Source organism: Apostichopus japonicus, chromosome 5 (genome assembly GCF_037975245.1).
Source record: "Apostichopus japonicus isolate 1M-3 chromosome 5, ASM3797524v1, whole genome shotgun sequence".
Taxonomy (NCBI): domain Eukaryota; kingdom Metazoa; phylum Echinodermata; class Holothuroidea; order Aspidochirotida; family Stichopodidae; genus Apostichopus; species Apostichopus japonicus.
In genome coordinates this window covers 7,744,090-7,765,307 of record NC_092565.1, presented here as the reverse complement: position 1 = coordinate 7,765,307, position 21,218 = coordinate 7,744,090, and the positions used below count along the sequence as shown (strand labels likewise).

Below are 21,218 nucleotides of genomic sequence, written 5' to 3'. Positions count from 1 at the left end.
GTCAAAAAAAGTAAAAAGTCATGATAATGTGATTATTTAAAAACAGAATCTGTACGAAAAACAGATTCTTTGGATTATCAAGGTTGAATGATTAATAGAGCTTTGAAAAGGAGGGATGATGAATTCCAACAATTGAGTAAATTTATATCACTGACAAAAGATTACAATTAACAAACAGATATAGGTCTCCCATCATTTTCTTTTCATCGAAAAACTTTCATGAGCCAGAAAATTTGATCCTTTCCTCAACATTGGTTTTACAGAAAGATTTCTTACTTTTGAAGATTTATTTTGATGGTTAAGTACTTTTATCATTATTTAAGATTGTAAACCTCATGCCAATTTTCACCCACAACACACACACACATGACACAAGCATGAATGAATAATTAGTCCCCTTCAATCTTTAATGATCAATAAAAGTGAAACAAATTTTATAACTTTGCTCATTTATTGCATTTACTCAGCAGTGCATAACAGGCAGAAACTGTGATGATTTTATACAAAACTCTGCTGATAGTGAAGACACAATTAACAAAAAGCTTCTTTGAAAAAGAAAAAGAAATATTCAGAAAGATCACCATTAAAAGGCTATTTTCTTTACATCAATAAACTATTACATTGATAAGTATTTTCCTCTCAAGGTCATGATTATGGAAGAAGTTATTTTTATTATGACTAGATAGAAATTCATGAAATGTCATCATTTTGACTCTTTTTTTGATGCAAGTTGATGTTTCTTTTACTGTAAACCCTCCTTTTTTGAAGCATTTAAGCTATGAACATGTGACATACTGTATTCTCTGTTTTGGTCAGTTGCCTTCCAATGCATTTTGCTTTTACACTTTCTGTAATAATTAAAGTGACTGGCAGTCATGCGGTAGTACCTGCAAATTAAAAATGGTAGTGCAGATTTGGAGCAAGTTAAAACTTGGAGAGGTAAAAGGAAAAGAGGAGAGCCATAGCGTACTTTCATTATTAGCAATGCAGAATGGTCGACTGAAATACGAAGCAGGATTCATCTGTCATTCTATGTATTTCAGAAGCAAGCACAACTTTGCTTATAGTTTTTTGTTGTTGCATTGTTGCTGTTGTCGTTTTGATTGTAAAGTCATATGGGCAGGGATGGAGGGATGGGGGTGGGGGTATTGGGAGCAGTAGGGGACACAGTTGGTTAGTGGTGAATGCCCAAAAATTGTTCCGCAGTGGCTCATTGTATAAGTGTATGTCTTACAGACACTACTTTAACTGGTTTCCGCTCAAATTCTATATATTCTTCCATTTGTTTATAGAAGATACTATTCCCCCCCCCCCCCCCCATAAAAAAGGTACATTTTAACAAAAGCCTTGAACTTAGTATACATCGAAAGCTATTTAAGCCAACATTCACAATAGATTAATAACAAAGCTTTTGAAAGAATGTTAAGGAAATCAAAATCTCTTGAAGAACATCAGATTTAATCACAACACAGATCTCTCACTTTAAGCTGTGAATCAAATGTTGCTTGATAAATTCAACAGATGCCAATTACAGCTGATGTAGCTGTGACATTACCATGGTGAAAGTTTTACTATTCTTACATAATCTTGATACTTTCACTCACAAAGTGATATATGCTTTAAGTTTAAGTTGTCCATAAATGTGTCATAAAAAAATATACTTCATTTGTTACATATTTTATATTATATAAAAGAGTATTTTCTTTCTACATGTGGATAAAATGATTTCTACATTATACAGAAAACATGGTGACTGTTCACATTATTGACTTATTTATGTAAACTTTAATAAATTGGTTGCTATTTATCAAAAATATTGTTACAATTTTTTTTTACAAAGATTTAAAAATAAATATCTTGACGATGATATATGCCATCATGATGAAGCTTCATTTACAGATGCAGAAAATGTATTGCCCCCCCCCCCCCGACAAAGCCCTCTGCCTCAACCTCTGCCACTGAGATACTCTTTCATTCACCTCCACCCGCCCACCATCTACCAGCATTGCTCAATCAACCATCATTCGTTATCACTAACTTGCATTGCTGCAAAAGCATCTTTGCCATTTCACTTGCAGTTTTTGTCAAAAATAATGTAAAATCCTACAATAACAGAGCATCCTCTGTGTCAACTCTAACGATGTTTAGACCTCACTCTCTCTTTCTCCATCTCTCTGTATTACAGTACTGCGTCATCAAATAAAACAACCATCACATTGAAAATTCAGTTTTTTCTTTTCAATTTGTAAAAAATTTCAACAACAAATTAATCCCCTTGTTTAGTAGATAATAATCACTACAGGTTATAAATGTACCAGTTGTTTTGGATAAGACATAGCATGATCAATTCCAATCTTCTTCAAAAGAAAGTGCTACAAAAATGACCTTTTAGCAAATTCTATCAACTTTTGTTGTTGTTGTTGTTGTTGCATTATGCATTTAAAAGTAACACCCTTTTAGGGATTAATTTTTTCCATGATATGATTGTTTGTATCATCTTGGCAATTCCCATCAGTTGGTAATGAAGACGATAGTATCGCACTCCCAAACCGACCTAACAGCAATATATCTGATCACCGTAGGCTGCATCAAAGTGACGAGCAAGAAAATAATTCATGAAAAACAAAATGGTTGTAGTGTTGACAGAATGCCAAGATAATAATATTTTGGAAAATGACCAACTATTTTGAGCATAATTCTGCGTGGGAGATGGTAGATGATATTTTATCAGTTTTTTTATGTTTGGCTATTTTAATCATGAAGAATTCTTTTACGAAACATCTTCTCAATCTTTATTCCATGAATTACGAGGAGGTTGAATACCAATGTTTGTTGAAAACACTATTTGTACACAACAACACTTTCACACTTTGTATGTTAATGGATGAATTGTGCAGAAAGCACAAAACTTTAGTCATTGCTATGTATACACAACAACACTTTCACACTTTGTATGTTCATGGACGAATTGTGCAGATGGCACAAAATAATTTGGATAACAATGTTGTAAAACACTGAAAAATACAGAATTTTTGTTTTCAATTGTACTTTAAACCTTTGAGGAATGCCCCTTTAAACTATCTGTGAGGCCCATTTTTCTCACATTATTCTTGCAAGTAAATGATAGCTCTTTAAACATTTTTTGTACAGTGATAAAGCTTCATATTCAGCACAAATCTTTTGCACATTGAAACATTCTGAAGCAAGTATAAAGGGGGTGGTAAAATGATTTGGAGGGCGGTAGATAGGAATGGACCAAACTTCAGAGATGAACAGTGCAGAAATTTGGAAAGTTTTGAGGAGAACTAAATCGATCTCAACACTCAAATAACCTTTGACTTCCGTAAGAAAGAAACTGGTTCATGTAATCACTATCAAGGTGAATCCAAATCATGTCTTGATTACAAAAATCAGTTCTTGAAATGTGAAGTGAGGTAAATAGTGTTCACAATTCAATTGTCACTGAATTTTGATTTCACCCAAATAAAAAAATTTATCAGTCAGCATGCCGGGGAAATTATGTAAAGTTATAAAAACAATGATGTCACAACAAGATTCCATACTTCTGAGGGTTCTACATATTGATTTGAATTCTTATGACTTTACCATCCATTAATTTGTATTAAGCCTGACATGGCATGTTGTACTGGGTTATTTTGACTGAGGATGACCAAGCTGATTAATAACATTTGCATGTTATTGGTTTATTATTTACCCTTTCAAATAACTAACAGGTCTATGTGGCTACAACTACTCAATTGCTTCTTACAATCAAATTTTGATCTCTTTATAGTCTAATTACAGAAAGGTTTTTGTCGCATAATTTGGAGGTAATGTTTATCTTTGTCATTTGCAAACATTTTGTCAAGTTTATGTACAAAGAAAAGGATACCCTTATATATTAACGAACGTGATATTTGGGTTGGAAGTGTTCCAGACCAGTAATTTTGAACATGTTTAGTAGTCCAATACAGAAAAGTTTGTGTCCAAAAATGGAAATGGATATACCTGGCACTGATGGAGTTCCCATAAAGTGAATGTAAGGTTAATTTCTGTTATTTGTTTATCTTTGAGTTTGATACAACATGTTCACTCTTCCTTTTCAGTGATTTTGGTAAATGTATGACATTTTTTTCTTCTTTCCTCTAACAAATTGTATCATCATATTGATGCAAACTTAACACACTGCTCTACTGCAGCAAATTTAGAAGGTAGGACTCTTGTTGAACTCATATGTTGAAAATTACACACCCAAATATAAGTATAAACAGCTCTGTTAACGATCTGTACCATGCAGGCTTAACTTTAATTCCTCACTGCTGTCTATTACAACAAGGAAACCTCACAGTTGACCTTGAAACCATCCTAATCTAATCTCATTAAAAACCTGTGTACATTTGTACAATTTTTTGTTGTTTTGTTAGAGAGAGAGAGGGGGGGGGTTGTAACATCCCCATGTGACCATTCTCTTGTTGGTAAACATTTAACAACTTATATATTTCATCTTAAAAGTCACAAGCAATTTCTAACAGATACCTTTTAAGGTTTTCCTTCACACAGAATGGATCTTAATTCTCACATTTATGTTACATTTTCTCTAGTACTTATATACAAGATATAAATTTTAACATCAACTTATAAACAGATCAGTATTGGTGAAGGATAAAGACTTCTACTTTTCAACAAAAGATAGTATTTTTCTTTCTCAACTCTTGCCTTTGAAATTGTGAACCAATTACATGAGGTCCTTTAAACTTCATTCAAATCTGCACAAAACAAACTGTGGGACATTGAAACATTTGATAGGGAAACTTTATATAGACCGGTACGCACAAAAGATAAACCTCCACTTGACTTGGTACTCCTTTAAACAACATAAAGATAAACAAGTCTCCCTATCCTTGCAATCAGCCCAGTCCATTCCTAAATTTGATTCTTCTTGTACATTGTACTGTGAAAGTAAATAGCATAATCAATTTTTTTGTACCTACTCTCTCATAGCAGTACCATTAATTATATCGTTACTAAACAACAAAGAGATCATTACCTGATTTAATTTTATGCAAGGTCACTACATCTCAGGATAAGTTTTAATGCCAAGTAGGGAAACTAAAAACAAAGAGAAGAAAAAGGAGGCTAAAGAAATCAGACAGCCAAAATAAATACATCGATCGTTCACTAAAGAAAACAACAAAAACTAGATTAAGGAACCATATCCTACAGATCTTTCTGTTGATTTTTGGTCAATATTTATAAACCAATAAAACTTTGCTGGACACAAAGGAAAAAAACAGTTGAACTTGCTGACCTTTTCACTCCAACTCAGACCTAGTCATGTCTCTTTTAAAAATAATTATACCATCTGATTTGACCCTAAGGCTAACATTCATTAATTGAACAAATTATGAATGGCTCAACGGACCATTCTTTAATCGAAAGTTTAAGAAAGAAATAAAGAGAGAGAGAAAGTTGATCTAATGGGTCTTTGTTGATCAATACTTTTGCTGTTCTTACACTTATTTTATCATTCCATTCTTTATAGATCCGTTGGACTCTTTTCATGGAATCTCAGCGCACCCCAAAGACAGATGCATGCATGTGGTCATTGCTCTGTGAACAGTCGGACCCCTGTTGCAGATGTAATTACTAAACACATCCTTTATTCAGCTTCTATCAATTGGAAAGTGGTGAGCTGTATATATAACTATATATATGTATATGTGACCGTAGCATACACTCCACCGTCGTCCAGTTAGGGTATATTGAAATGCTGACCCTTGATGGTGGTCAAGTTTGACCATTCATCATGGGAATGATTACAGCCTTGGGATTGAGCATTCACTCTGTGCATAGTGACATGAGTGTGTGTGAGCTGTTGGCATGAGTCCAATTGTAAATAAAGGCCAGTATGATTGAGGACAGTTGAATCAAAAGCGTGGAAGGAAGCTGCATTAAAGGAGCAAAGAGAATGCGCAGCTAGCAAAAGGGCTGGAAGATGTGGCATGTGGAGAATGCACTTCAGCATAGCTGGTGGAGAAATTATATATATATGGCAATATCATTACTCTAAGAGCTGGCAGGGAAGGGAGGAAAATGGGAATGGTGGCTATTTGGACTGAGAGGGGGGGGGGGGCTGGGGGAGGGGCAGGTGAACAAAGGAACAGGGGAGATCAGGGAACATGGGCTATTCGAAGGACAGGGTACATAGAAAAGAGGTGCTGAATGCGAAAGGGGATAAAGAAGTAATAGGAATAAATGATAATATGGATAAATTAAGGACAGGGCCAAATTGAGCACAAGATGCTAATTAGGGAAGTGGTGGACAGGATCAGCTAGGCTAAATAAGGAACAGGAATGGACAGGACCATGGTTAAAAATGTGTAACAGGGTTGGATAAGATCAGGGCCAAACAAGGAACATAACAGGTTAGGATTATGGTTGAATAAAGACAGTGCTGTATATGGATCATGAGTTCATCAGGACCAACTACAAGGAACAAATGCAGATAATATCAGGACTATATAGGAACAAGAATGTATAATATCAAATAAAATTAAGAAACAGCAGTACATGTAGTAAACTATAGGGTTACATGGGGACGGAAACATAGGAAGAAGGGGGAAAGAAAGAGGATGGAATTTAGACTGTCACGGTGGTATATACATATACTGTTAGCAGGTAAACAGCTTAACTTCAATTACATTAACATTGGGTAAATATACCAACTTCTTGTTGTAAACAAAAATAGTTGCAGTGATAACAATGTGAATCCACAGTCCACCTGGGCCCCCTCACCCCAACCCCTGTCCCCCTCCCACTCTGTTAGTTGAGATTCTTCTTGGAATGATCAAAACAATTTTGCAAACATATGTTAATTATCATAGCATTTTAAACGTAGTTTGAGGTGCATATTAATATGAAGACTATAGTTACATCTACATACAGTAGTAACTGGTAGCGTTGTTCAATATCATTGTGAAAGGTAGCCAACTGTAGAATTATTATGAGAAATAATAGGCTCTGTTGCATATCACTAAATTGGAAAGCTAACTGTTGAATGGAATAGATTTTGATCTTGAATGGCACTTAGTCTGCACACAAAATGACTTTGCGATGAAATTGACCTCATATTCTAAAGACAATAATGAACTTGATTAGCTCAATCCTGAACTGTATAATATATTAGAGGGAGATGATGTACAATGGAGGCGACAAAGTTAATTGTAACTCAACAAGGAACTATTGGCATAAATCGCAATTGGTACTATGGTAAAAAACTATAAAGAATTCCATGATGTTTACAATGCAAGTGATTATTAAATATATCTCTCTTTCTCTCTATACAAATATATATCTACATAATACACATATATATATATATATATATATATATATATATATATATATATATAAATATATATATATGTATATATATATATATATATATATATATATATATTTCATTATGCAGTTTTACAACAGGCACACATCAGAACATATAAGATCTATGGAAAACTTTGGCATTCTGTCATTTTGTCAAATTGAAGGCTATTTAACTAACTAAACACAGCGGTGCTTTGAAGTTTCGATTCAGATATATCTGTTCCCAAGGTGACTTTGAATGCTGTTGACAACTTAATGTTTTGTTTATTCAGCTAGATGGCACAAATTTGGTATATCCTTTGGAACATGGCTATATTTTACAATTTATGATAATTTTAATTAAATTTGTGATGAGTGCAATCTATAGAAAAAACTTGCAGACAATGAGATGGATTATGATCTGGAAGTCGGTTGCTTTACCCATCTGCACCAGACAACCGCCGCCAAAAACCGCACCCGAAAACCGCACCCGAATATTTGGCATTTGACAAACTCTTGGAGGGTTTGCGAATGATCATGTAGGTCTTTACATTAAATGTTTCCGACATAAAGAAACAGCCAGCTTGTTTTAACAGCAAAGAACATCATTGGATATCTACCAACCCCTTCCCCACCCCTCTCCCCTCCTCTCTGCCCTCTCTTCAAAAAAGAAAGAGAGAAAAGAAATGAGGTCTCATGCAAATACAAACGTCATAAACATCTGTTATGTACATATGTTTCCTTTCTACAGACATGTACACATATCTTCTCATTCTTCACAACGTAAAATATTAACATTGGATGCAGGGTGTGCACAATCATTCTTATTTGGTGATGAATATTGATAAACTGTTTCTGCTCCACTGAGCAGCACTACGAATGACGACGAACGGGATGTAAATTAGCGATTCTATTCTGAAGGTTTAACAATTACACATGATTTTTTTCTTTGCAATGCACATAATTGCATTTGGGGATTTTCTGTAACAGATGGTGATATAGTTGATCTTCTCATCATAAATCAATATGACAATGAAAAGATAATCATATTCATGTTGAAAAAAAACATGAAATCCACATTAATATTATCAATCGTTTCCATTCGAGGGCATTTATATAAACATTTAAGAATTATTCAGCCTATTGAATTTGATTACATAATATTAGTCACACAGTGTGATGAATAAATGTACATTGTGATAATTTAAAGAGGTGATGTTTGACTCTGTACCAACATCACTCCTATGCTATTAACAAGGAAAACTATGATTGAGGATGGTGAGAGGGGGAGGGGGGCACTTGGGTAGGACTTCATACAATCATTGAGCAAACACAAGAAGATGTACGGGGTTGTTGGGTTGTAATTATGTGCTCGCAGTCTGCATGACCACAAGCAATATTCATATCGAACAGCTTAAAATTACTCAAAATTCAGGCTTATATAATTTACTAAATGTCAGTAGATTTCTCAGTTTGCCATTTGAAAACAAAAGCACTTGACGTTTTCTGGCAGTATCGACATTAAGAATATAAAGTCAGTTAAAAATCATTTGTCAAAGAATAGGCATGATTTCCATACCTGACACAAGCCCTGTATTACTGCTAATATTATCAGCAAATTTTATTGACAGAGCTGGTCTCATAAGATTGTAGAGTAGCTGATGTGTGTGATTCAGAACTTGATTTCATTCAGTAGATATTTTAACATGGATTCCTTTTTGCCGCCTCCTTCAGGGAACAAGAAGGGAGGCATGCAAATATACAACTACTTGCAGCATAAGGTTTCAAATTCAGCGCCGTGGGCAGTTACTCGTTTCCTGGAGTGGCGCTATATATATCTACATTATTATTACATTATTAATCTATGACACTGGAACAGTTTGCAATTTCCAAGTCATTGCAAACCAAACCTGCACTGAAAAAGACCTCCTTATGGTTAACTGATTGCAAGTAATTCAAAGCATTCTTTTACAATTGGTTTCACACTTCATTAACTCTTTGAAACTTGCGTAAATACATGTTGACCTTGCATAATTTATATGTTCCGCATGAATTGTTTTCCATTAGCCATGAACTATTGTAAAGGGTACTCTGACTCATCAAAAACTGTATTTTTGTGAAATATGTAACTGTTCAAATTACAGTTGGCTTTAGTGGAGGTTGGCATGCTAACTTACCACCTGCTACCAGAAATGAGGGCAATATTTAAGATTTGTAACGCCCTACATGGAGCTATCTCAGGTGGCATACTCCTATTAGAGTCAATATCAATCCGCCCCAGTTTTCTCCTTCAGGAAAAGTGCCAAAAAGCAGCAGGAGAACATATTTTTTGATATGTTATCAATTAGGATCTTTTTTTGTGGTTTGCATGTTGAAGAGCATGACTGGAAATACATGTGGTGCAAAATTGGGTCAATTGAGGCAATTTTAGACTACTTTAGGTCTTCCCGGAGCAGTACACAAAAATTGTTTACTACTGAGTAAAGAGGTTTGTTTACAAGTGATGAAAACTTCAGGCCCTCATAGCAAACAATCTACATGGTCATGCTACGGAGAACTGACGGTGCCATGAATGGCCAACTTGTCAGATATTCAGTGATGGGTAGCATTTAACTAGTGAGAACTTCTATCTAGACTTAGAGACCACATTTCCGTTATGATTTAGTGTGTATTCACTGGGGCATTTAAAAGGCATATGCTACCATACATACATTATCTTGGCCTGCTATTTGAAGTAGTCATATTCAGTCACATTAGGTACATGGGACTCTTGTAATCTACTTTTTAGCAGAGGGCAAGGTCTAGTTTTGGTGTAATTAAGTTTTACTTAAGAACCAAACTGCAAGCAGCAAAATCAACTGTTTCAAGGACCTGCAAATACACTGGAGTATCTATCTCTCTTAACAAACACAAGATAGTCAATGTTTTCTGATGTACCATTGAATATTCTTGAAGAGAACCAAGCAATAATTACAGCAAAATACATTGAACCACTCACAATTGGAATAAACAATTAATCCTTGCTATTTAAAGAGAACAGAAACATAATTAAACCAGCAATGTAGGATTTCATATCCAATGGGAAGATGAGACAATTCCCTAGTGGCCCCAAGGTCAGGAGGCCACAAGGTCAAGAGTCCCCAAAGTCATGGTACTGCAAGGTCAAAGTGCCTCTGTGAATACTGTCTGGCAAACTTAATAAGGAGGAGGGAGGGGGGAGGGACAATTGATCAATCATATGGTGCCTTAATAGGGCCCCAAAAGATGTAATCAAGCACTGTAACCATTTACTATTGATTGAATCTCAGCTTGTGTTAAAAACTTACCTTGAAAATATGAGAACATTAAACAAAAAGAGAGCAAAATGTTTCAAGATCCTTTAGCGGCACTATGACATCACAGATTTATAAAAGTATGAATGCCTAAAGACAAGACATTCAAACAGTTAGGAAATCTCCCAAACGGATAAATATGTTCCTCCTGTTTGGGGCAGTTTACTATCATCAAGTTTGGTTTTTGTCTCGTTATAACAGCACTACTGACTTTTGCATGCTCTACAACCACTAAATTTACAATTGCATCAGCACCGTGGAGACACTTCACTTTCTCTGGAAGGGCATCATCATAGTTGTTTGAGTGAAATGGTCTGACTTAAATGGTAATCGGTATCAGAGATTTTATCATGTTTAAGTAAGACAAGTTAACTTATTAATGATGAAACTGTTTATAGCTCTGCAATGCTGGATTACAAAGATTAAGAGTACAGTGACCAAGTTCTGGTATTTTTTTTACTTTTGAAAATACAACAGCAAAAAATTGCAAATCCCAGAAATGTCAGAAGGCTAAAGGCTTTCCCTAGTTACCGATTAAGTAATATTTATCCATTGAAAATTACTTCTTGATGGTGTGTAGCAAAGCGGATTGCCTTTTTTTTTTTTTACAAAATAATCACGGAACTGATACCTACACTTTTGAATTTGAATTTTTTCTTCAAGGTTTCAAGGTTAACATGTTTGTTTAATCGCTAAGAAATATGAGTAAAATGAGGCTTCCAAAGTACAATTAATATAGTGAGATGTACAAACATGTTTTTCTGTTTTCTTTATCTTTCACTCTACTCTTCTGACCTTGGCTTGGATTTTGTTGAAGTTTTACTGTATGTGGATTATGTATTTATATTCTGTTGCATCTAATTTTTAAGTATTTTATTCTGAATTCAAATTTTGCAGAGAAAAAAAATTGTTGTTGTAGTTTTATACATGACATATAATATTAAACTTGTTTAATTCACCTCTGGTAAAATACACATAGACTTCAAGTGAGAATCAACACCTGACTTGAAACAATGGACTGAATGTTTGTCTTTTACAAACTATTAACATTTTTATTGAATAAACTTGCCCTTCAAATAACAATTTCTATTGGCAAGGGTTCCTAATTACAGGATGGCATTAGAGTATTTGTGTAGGGATTGTAGACTCCTATGAAATGATTAAACCAATTAAGTCAACAATATGCTAAATTTTCAAGAGTATGCTCATAAATACAGAAGTTCTGGCTTAACTAATTTTGCAAGCTCAAGCTTTACTATGAGGTCACAAGATATTTATGCCAAATTTATAAAGAAACAATTTATTAACATTTGTACAATTTTTGACAATACATACAATTTTGAATACATTGTTTATCTTTTTATTACATACCTGTAGTGGCAAAGGATCCAGGGGGAAGGGGTTATTAACACACCCAATAATTTGCAAAAAATAAATAAACTTACCAGTATAATTCCTCTTTTTAACAAGTCCTTTTTGAGATTGAAAATCATTACAAGTAAGAAAAAATAATTAAATTGAAATAGTTTAATCTGAAAATGTTGCAGTCTCTGGGATATTTCTCCCCTGGTGACCCATCAGGACCCCTCCTTCTTGGTGACCCCTCCACACTGAATAGCCACTAACAGTGCATCCCCAATCAGAAGAACCTTCCTGTGCCTTTGATGCCCTCTTGAGTTACCTTGTAAATTATGGAACGCCAAAAGCGCAACGCATTTCGTTGCCTCGATCGATTTCGCCTCCTTCTATTTCGTTGCCTCCTTTTATTTCGTTGCCTCCTTCTATTTCGTTGCTTCGTTCTATTTCGTTGTCTCATTCTATTTTGCTGCCTCGTTCTATTTCGTTGCCTCCTTTGGTTTTGTTGCCTCGTTTGATATCGTTGCCTCCTTTTATTTCGTCGCCTCCTTCTAATTCGTTGTCTCCTTTGATTTCGTTGCCTCCTTTGATTTCGTTGCCTCCTTTGATTTCGTTGCCTCGTTCTATTATCTACTATCGGTAACAAAAATGATTTCTTGACCAAAAGTGGCCTTAAAGTTTTAACCCCGATACGGACATCTCTAAACGCGCTGTATACATAATGTGTAATGATCAGAAAAATGTAGGCTCCATAACTAAGGTTAATCGATTTTGAAGAAAAAAATAAAATAAACAGTTTTCTGATCATTAAACATTACGTATATACAGCGCGTTTAAAGATGTCCGTATCGGGGTTAAAACTTTGAGGCCACTTTTGGTCAAGAAATCATTTCTTATTACCGATAGTAGAGGTATACCACGTGAAAGATGAACCTATCTACTTTAATGTGGTGCTAACCGGACATCTCAATAGGCTCCATAACTCAACTTAATCGATTTTGAAGAATAAAAAAATTAATCAATATTTTAAAACTTTTAAGCCACTTTTGGTAAAAAAAAATCGGCTTTGTTACCAATAGTAGGTATAACACGTGAAAGAAGAAATTTTATTCTTTGATGTGATGCTAACCGAACCTCCTAACTAGGTCGATAACTTAAATTAATGGATTTTGAAATAATAATACGTTTGGATCATAACACATTACCGCGCGTTTCGAGCTAATTTTCCCATTTGCATCCCACTCCTGTTAGGATCGAACAGTTTGTAGCCATCAAATTTCAATAGATCAAAGTGTTACTGGCTGTTTTTTCATACCACGTGTAAGAGGAATAACTTAACATCGTCATTGTACCTCTCTTGACTGTTGCATATTCTCATAAATTAATTGTTTAGACATTTGAAGAAGAAAAAAAGAAAAAAATGGTATAAAAATTGTCGCAATTTACGCCTTTCTCCACAAGATTTGGTAGGATCACAAGTTTCAGTTCAATATGGATGCAGAAATCGTCCACCATTTAATTCCAAAATTATAACACATGAAAGAGCAACATCTTCTCTCTCATATGGTGCAATTATTGGCATTTTACAGTATTCATAGCGTTAATTATTATCGCTTTAAAACAGGTACGAAAAAGTAACAGTCTTGTTATTGTCCGCTAATTTAGGCTGCCCTTAGTGGCTGCTGGGGATCCACTTTCCCGCCACAGCGTACCCAGCGCTCGTCACAGTGTACAAACATAAGTGGCCAACGGCGTGTAACGTTGATGTATACACTATTGGCTGCTGTTAGTGGCTGCTCTTAGTGGCTGCTACGTTCAAACAGGTGCTAGGCTGCTCAGTACGTGCTAGGCACTGTGATCGACCAGGTAACGTTTGCGTTAACCGGCCCGTCGCGACCGAAGGAGAAAAAAGCTCCGCCCACCAATGCATGCCTGCAATACCTAATTAACATAACCAGGCGAATTCAATCGAGGCAACGAAATCGAACGAGGCAACGATGTAGAACGAGGCAACGAAATAGGTGGAGGCAGCAAAATAGAAGGAGGCAACGAAATAGAAGGAGGCAGCAAAATAGAAGGAGGCAACGAAATCAATGGAGGCAACGAAATAGAAGAAGGCAACGAAATAGAAGGAGGCAGCAAAATAGAACGAAGCAACGAAATAGAAGGAGGAAACGAAATAAAAGGAGGCAACGAAATAAAAGGAGGCAACGAAATAGAAGGAGGCGAAATCGATCGAGGCAACGAAATGCATTGCGCTTTTGGCGTTCCATAGTAAATATCCTTCACCAGCAAGCTCTCCAAGCAAAGTTGCTTAACTTACAAATTATACTATTTGGTTTCTAAATAATCTAACAAACAACACAGAAATCAATGGTAAAAGTGAAAGACAATGGTCTTCAGCAACATTTTTGCATTTACAATGTATATATTACTTATTTTCTCCCAAAACCTGAATAACAATAACGGTTTAATTTGGCCATGGTTGGTACAAGCTCTTTGCATTTACATTGAAGCTAAAAGAACATTCCAAAGCAAACAAATATTAGAGATTTAATCTGCATGTTGTGATGATCTTGGTCTTGCATATTAGTTGCTCAGTCTTAAAGGAGCCTTCCATGACATTTATTAAACATATTCCTCCTTCAGGAATACTATATGATCCTTCGTTTCCTGGTTTCACACACAATTCTAAATAAGTATCGACATATAGTTTGGAAGAGACAGAATTGTCAGTATACTTTCAATACTAGTCTGCTTTTGTTTCTGCTTGGAGGCTCTGATAAAATATGACTAAAATCAGAACTGCATTAAATATATGGAGGGGTATATAAACATGAACGAAGACTTCCTGGTTTGGTCAGACTGATAGCCTAACACAAACCTACAGCTAAATTAAAGGACAACTAATCATCAAAAATTTACTTTTGAAATGTTAATAATCTTTGCAAGAGCTGCTTAAATTTCAGTCCACGTTACATTTCTGAGAAATCGCAGATCAGACAACAAAGTGTCGTGCAACGATCGAATCATCTATGACTGGACCGGCCGACATAGCTGCTTCTAGCACACAGTCCATTTGTGTTAGCTCTTTACAAACAACACCAATTATAGGAGAATACATAAGTTTTGTTGTCTCAAGTATCATAACAAGTTTACATTGGCAATTCATCCTTAAGAGTAGTGTAATTATCTCTAAAACAATTGATTTACATAAACAATTCAACCACGGTGCTTATGTCAACGTGAAAATTTGTGTTAAATAAGCATTCCGTGCAAATATGTGGCCAGATGAGCGCCCAAATGATCTAATTCTTTAAGAATATAGATATATAAGGCATTTATATAGCGCCATAACTATAACGATATTCTATGGCGCTTAACAAGGAAAAAATAAAACATACAAATATGACATAATAACCTAGTTCTTATATTTAGTCAAATAAGAAAGCTTTGAAATATCTATATCAAACAACAGCGATGACCTATCTCCACTTTCTCTTCCAACTAACTGGTCAAAAAATTGATAAAATTGTTAACACACATTGATCCATTTCCTCTTCCTAAGTTGAGTAAATTTGAATCTTTGTGGAAACAGGTAGGTAAAAGAGAAGAGTACAGAAAATATTCAGAAACTACACTTCAATCTTTTAACAACTTAATTTATATCCTTTTTTCATATATTTTGAGACAGCTACGAGTCTTTAAAATGTTATCCATATATCCAACGGGATTTTACCAACATTTTAATCTTACCATATTGATTTAAGGTTTGAAATGTTGTAAATCCTTGTCACTAGGCACTTTTGCAAGATTTTTTTTCTCTGCAAAAGATGAATTAACGATTTGCAAAAAATGTCCTTATGGTGTGCTTATACTTTTCCACAAGCTCATGCCTAGAACAGGTAATCCTCTTCTGCATATATAATGTTAATAATTCACGACATGACCTTACTCTACATCTTCGAAATGCTTCTGATAATTATGCGGTAATATGTTCCCAAATTCATGTCATCATCATTAAAAATGGTTTCCAAGTCAACACAACCTGAATAAAGTTTAATACATGCAGTTATTCGCTTGTTTAGGAATCATTTCATGAGAACCATACATTATGTTTGGCAACTAACTGCCCTGTTCTTTTACTCATTTTTAAAAACTACTTGCAATTACAAAGTAATTATTCAAACTTTTTGCAATACATGAGTTTGCAACAGGCATCTTGCAAATCGAATCTTACCAGCGAAATATTTCAATCCAGTCAGTGAAAAACAAAAATCAATCAACAATCTTGCTCCAATCAGTTATGAAGGCCCTTAAGGACTTACGACTTGTTCACCCTACTGCCCCTTAATTCAGTCGTTGCACATTGCTATATCAATGTCTAGAACTACATGGCTCTATCTGGCCATCATACTCCAACCAATGTTTCTCTCTGATCCTTGTAAAACAAATTACTTGAGAATCCCCAAATTAACACCATCTATCTGATATGGTTGGCAATTTCTGAAATCAATGGGGTATTGTTCAGAATAATATTGCAGTTGGTCAAACGGTCAATTAACAGACAATCTACGTTAACAATAAATGAACATTAACACTTCACTCCTCACAGTAGTGAATATTTCTACTCAATTCTAATATATTTAAAGATCCAGAACCGTTTTCATATGTCACTATTAATCATAAACCAACAGAAAATTGTCTCTTATTTATTTGTATTTTGTTGTAATGTTTTATTTGAAACAAATAATATTTATAAATCAACCTGATGAACTCCATTGTGATGAGATGAAAGGAATTACAAAATAGAGGGCAGTATTTCAGAAAGGGTAGTAGGGAGGCTACACAAAGTTGAAGCGGTCATGTCAGGACTCAAAAGTTACAATGGCAGCAAGATAGACATAGTGGCTATGCATAATGTCATGTCATGACAAGGATTGTCCAAAAGGTGCTATTAATCACTGAATTTGAAATGACATGAAAAGCAAGCAAATGTAGGGAAAGAAACACATACATGCAGAGAAAGCCATCTGGCTTGGTGATACTTTCTACCTCTCAAATAGAGGAACGTTATGAAAAACTGAAGACATTTTCAAATTTTGATGATTGCTGACTTGATATGATCAGCTAGGTTCTTGCATTCATGTGGACCTGCACATACTCAGTTCATCCTAGCTTTTCTATTATAGTTGACCTCTTTTGACCTACAAATAACTCTCACCTCTAGTATTAAACACTTTTTTTATATATTTTTATTTTACTCAACAAGGAGGTCCAACATATTAAGGATGAAGTTGACCCAAACTTTGAGTTATTTTGCCTAAAAATAACCATTAAACTCTGGAGACCAGATATAACCATTGACTTAGATCTATATAGAAAACACAATAGGGTTCTTGTTTTGCTAAGATGAATACACATACCATGTATGAAATTAATTGTTTGCTTTCACAGTTACGGTGGTTATCAGCCAAGGGAGTCACATACATATTATTACATACACATGTCCAACACATAAGCCATCACCATGGCCTGTTCTTGCAAGACCTATACAAAATGGTGGCCATATATAACAAGCTTCATGCTTTCGTTTAATCTGTAGTCCACGTTCCACAATATTCATTGTAAGCACAATCAGCATCATTGGAACACAGGAGATGGGAGAGTGCATATACAATGGGGAGACAGGTATGCAAAGAGAGTGATAAAGAAACTGTCTTGTAAAATTGCTTTCGTGCCTATCTAGTTCCAAACTTACTTCCAACTCTCGCATCTACTGCATACAGGGAGGTGGCTTTATTGATATAGACCTTTGCTCTTATGCATAAATTCAAGACCTGATCTTCCATATAGTAATACATGATCCAAGCACTATTTTGATTTGACAGCAGGGATACATAATTCCATGGTAGTATATGATCGCTATGGGCAAAACTTCATGATGGTATCACCTTTATGGTTGTTTTTGAATGAGCCAGGGATTCAATCAAATATTCATGCCATAATATATCTTTTGTTTACGTTACTCGGACATGTACGACAAGAACGGTAAAGTATGTTTACGAACAAGTGTCCATCTTTGTCATAAAGTAGGTCTGTGTTGAGCATGAATAGTAATTTATAGAAGAGTATGTAATTAGAAGCAAGCACACAGTAGGCTATTTGTGTATCATGTCATCAAATTAACTTTATAAAGTCCTTTTTATAATGGGGTGGGGGGGAAGGGGGGATTCTGATATAGCTGAAAGCAAGCAGAGTGAAACAAAGTGCACAGGAAAGGAAACCAACATGACAACACTCAAAGTGGATTCTGAATCTTAAAGGTATGCTGTATTGGCCCAAATATGCTAGATATTCAAATATGGTCAGCTTTAGTCAAATTCTTAAGACACAATTTGGAGAGTAAAGATCTCCAGGAAAGTACTTTTTGAAAACTTCTTGCAATTATAGCATGCTTTAATTTGGGGCCAATACTGACTTCCTTTAATGCAGCAGTATGCAATGATTCTGGCAGCTTTTTCTGGGCATTTAAAAAGTAATAAAGGGGGAAACGATAAGTCCATAACTAAAACTTTATGGTCACGTACACACAGTGTAATGTATCTTATTGCGTCATTTATGTTTTAATCCCCCCCCCCTGGTAAATTTTGTCAATCACCTTTGGCCTACTGTAACAGTTACAATTTCATCGCAAAATAACAAAATACTACTGTAGTTACTTTGACTCTAGTCAAATGGCCAGATCATATTTTTTCCTTCATGGTCCGTCTTTAAACTGTAGCCTAAATACTAACAGTCATGTATAGGTTAAACATTTATGAGTTTAGACATAGTGCTCGAAAACAAAGCGTGAATTTCAAGTGGTTTGGCTGATTTTCAAAAACGCAAAAATCGCTGAGCTTCCGGGCATTAGCCCCCTGGACCCCACAAGGGTCCCGACATTGGGCCACTTGACCCACGCAAGGTAGGTGGCCAAGGAGCGATCTTGCCGATGCCTGTGGCATCGCGGATTTGATCGTTTTTCTGGATCTCCGCCCAGTTTGAAAAGACTGCTGGCCTAAGAAACCTGACAAGACATACCTAAAATTGTACGAAAAATATAATATTTGTAGCTAATTTGATGTCAGGAATTTTTTAGATGATGAGGCAGGTTCCTATGCCCAACCCCCCCCCCCTCCCCACGCCCAGCCACTTCCCTAGATCCACCTCTGTGCACTAAACTGGTATGCCAGCTGTGTTGAAGTTAGAGCTTAATTAACATTCTAATTGGTTCTAGTGTAAATCTGCTCCATCCCTATGAAAATGTCCTTCGTGATAATTTGTGGAACATGCAGGTACTATTACAGCCAGAGAGCTAACCAGGTTTTGGATCAAAATACCAGCAAGCTTAGTGTAGAGTTACACTCCAATCTTAAATGAAACACTGTGACCCAATTTCTTCATTTACTGACGTAAACATTATAACTGGAACAACAAGCAAGTATCATGAAAATTAAAACCATCAATTTAACTGACAGTAAGTAAGATAATATTTCGGGATTAAATTTTAATACAGCCTCGTAAGACCTATCAATGTCACTGCAGCTTACATTATAAATGTTAACAAACAAAAGGGAGAAACAAACAAGATTGATGAGTGTAGGATATTAAATTTGGATCATTATAATCAAGACAAATCCTACATCTCAGTCTAACTAAAAGATCTTTGTGACCGTATTAAACAACCATTTGAATATGTATAAATATATATATATATATGTGAAACTTGTAGAATTATTGACAACAAACTCCAGAAGTTACTATATAAAGTATTTCTTAAACAAAATATATTGACATGTTTCATTGATTCAACTAATCAAAAAAAAACTTTGCAGGTTCTGTCTTAGTTTCCTGAATCACAATGGGATTCAAAGTATATGTTTAAATACTGTATTGGTTTAGTATGGTATAAGCACTGAGTAGCTATAGCAGTGCCTAACTTAAAGCAAAAGTTTTCTTTAATTTATTAATTAATTAATAATGAATGAACTGTCCAAATACTCTTTAAAAAAAAAAACTATAGCATACAATACAACACAAAAAAAAAGAAAATTCAATGTTTCTGATTCTAAATGCGCTAATAGTGAAAAGCATGTCACAATCGAAAGAAAAAAAATTATTTTCTGTTGCCCTTATGGCGAGAATGATTTACTATATAAGTCATTGGGACCGCCCAAGTCAGCATGTTCTATTTTTACAAATGTAAACAAAGTAGTCTACACATGCAGCCCGATCATGATTTAAACGCAGTCCTATACTTGTATCGTCCACTTTTTACAATTACACAGAGAAACGTCTGAAAACACCTGTTAATTCATTACAATGGAAGGAAATGACACAATTTCGCAAGCTACATTGGTAAGACCGAGAGAAATATACCTTTCAAGAGAAGGGACCTAAGACAGGCTGGCCACGAAAGTGAAAGTAGGCCTTTATACTGAGACTTTAACAAATTGTTGAAGAATTTGCACAGGTAGAGGACTAACTTTAGACAGGCTTTTCATTTTAGTAGAATCTACCTCAGAGGCAAACTGAAAAGAAAGAAAATCAGAGAGGACTAAGTTTTGTGAGGAATAAAGCAACTAGTAATCAAATAAAGTAGCACTAACATGAAAAAAATAGGTATTACCCACAATAGTATTAAATTGCCAGGTGATTGATGTTATACGCACATAGTTATAGATGTACAGTTAACAAACAGAGAATTTGATGGGAAAGTTAACATCTTCTTTGTTGCATTTTATATGCAATCTTTTGAGATTTAATAAAAACTTCAAATTATGAAAATGTGTCCAATGTTCTCTCAGTCATGATCTATAGCAGAACAATTATGTGTGTTAATATAAACTATCACATACAAACAACCCTCCATGAGATGTAGTCACAAAATACTATTCCAGTTTTTCAACTGGGGCATACTCAACTCCCCTTCCCCTATCTCTGCCCCCCCATTCATAAGAAAAAAGAAGAAAGTAGACAAGTACTGACACAAATAATCATTGGTAAAAGGCAAAGGTGATTAACGATCAGGGAGCTTGTCAGATTAACTTCACCAAGCCATAACTAGCTCGCCTTGCTAATTCTTTTTTTTCTTTCCATTAAGTATCATTTTCCCATTCCACATGC

General features: G+C 35.1%; 1 long non-coding RNA gene across 2 annotated transcripts in view; it reads right to left on the bottom strand.

Moving 5' to 3' along the window:
- The window catches only part of LOC139967494 (uncharacterized), a 137,470-nt gene that overhangs the window by 76,828 nt on the left and 39,424 nt on the right, over positions 1-21,218 (bottom strand). Inside the window, exon 3 of one of the 2 annotated variants that reach the window (XR_011793013.1) lies at positions 5,048-5,109. The exons of the other annotated variant lie outside the window; for it this stretch is intronic. This is a non-coding gene — a long non-coding RNA (uncharacterized lncRNA). The remainder of the gene's footprint in view (positions 1-5,047; positions 5,110-21,218) is intronic. 2 annotated transcript variants of the gene reach the window in all.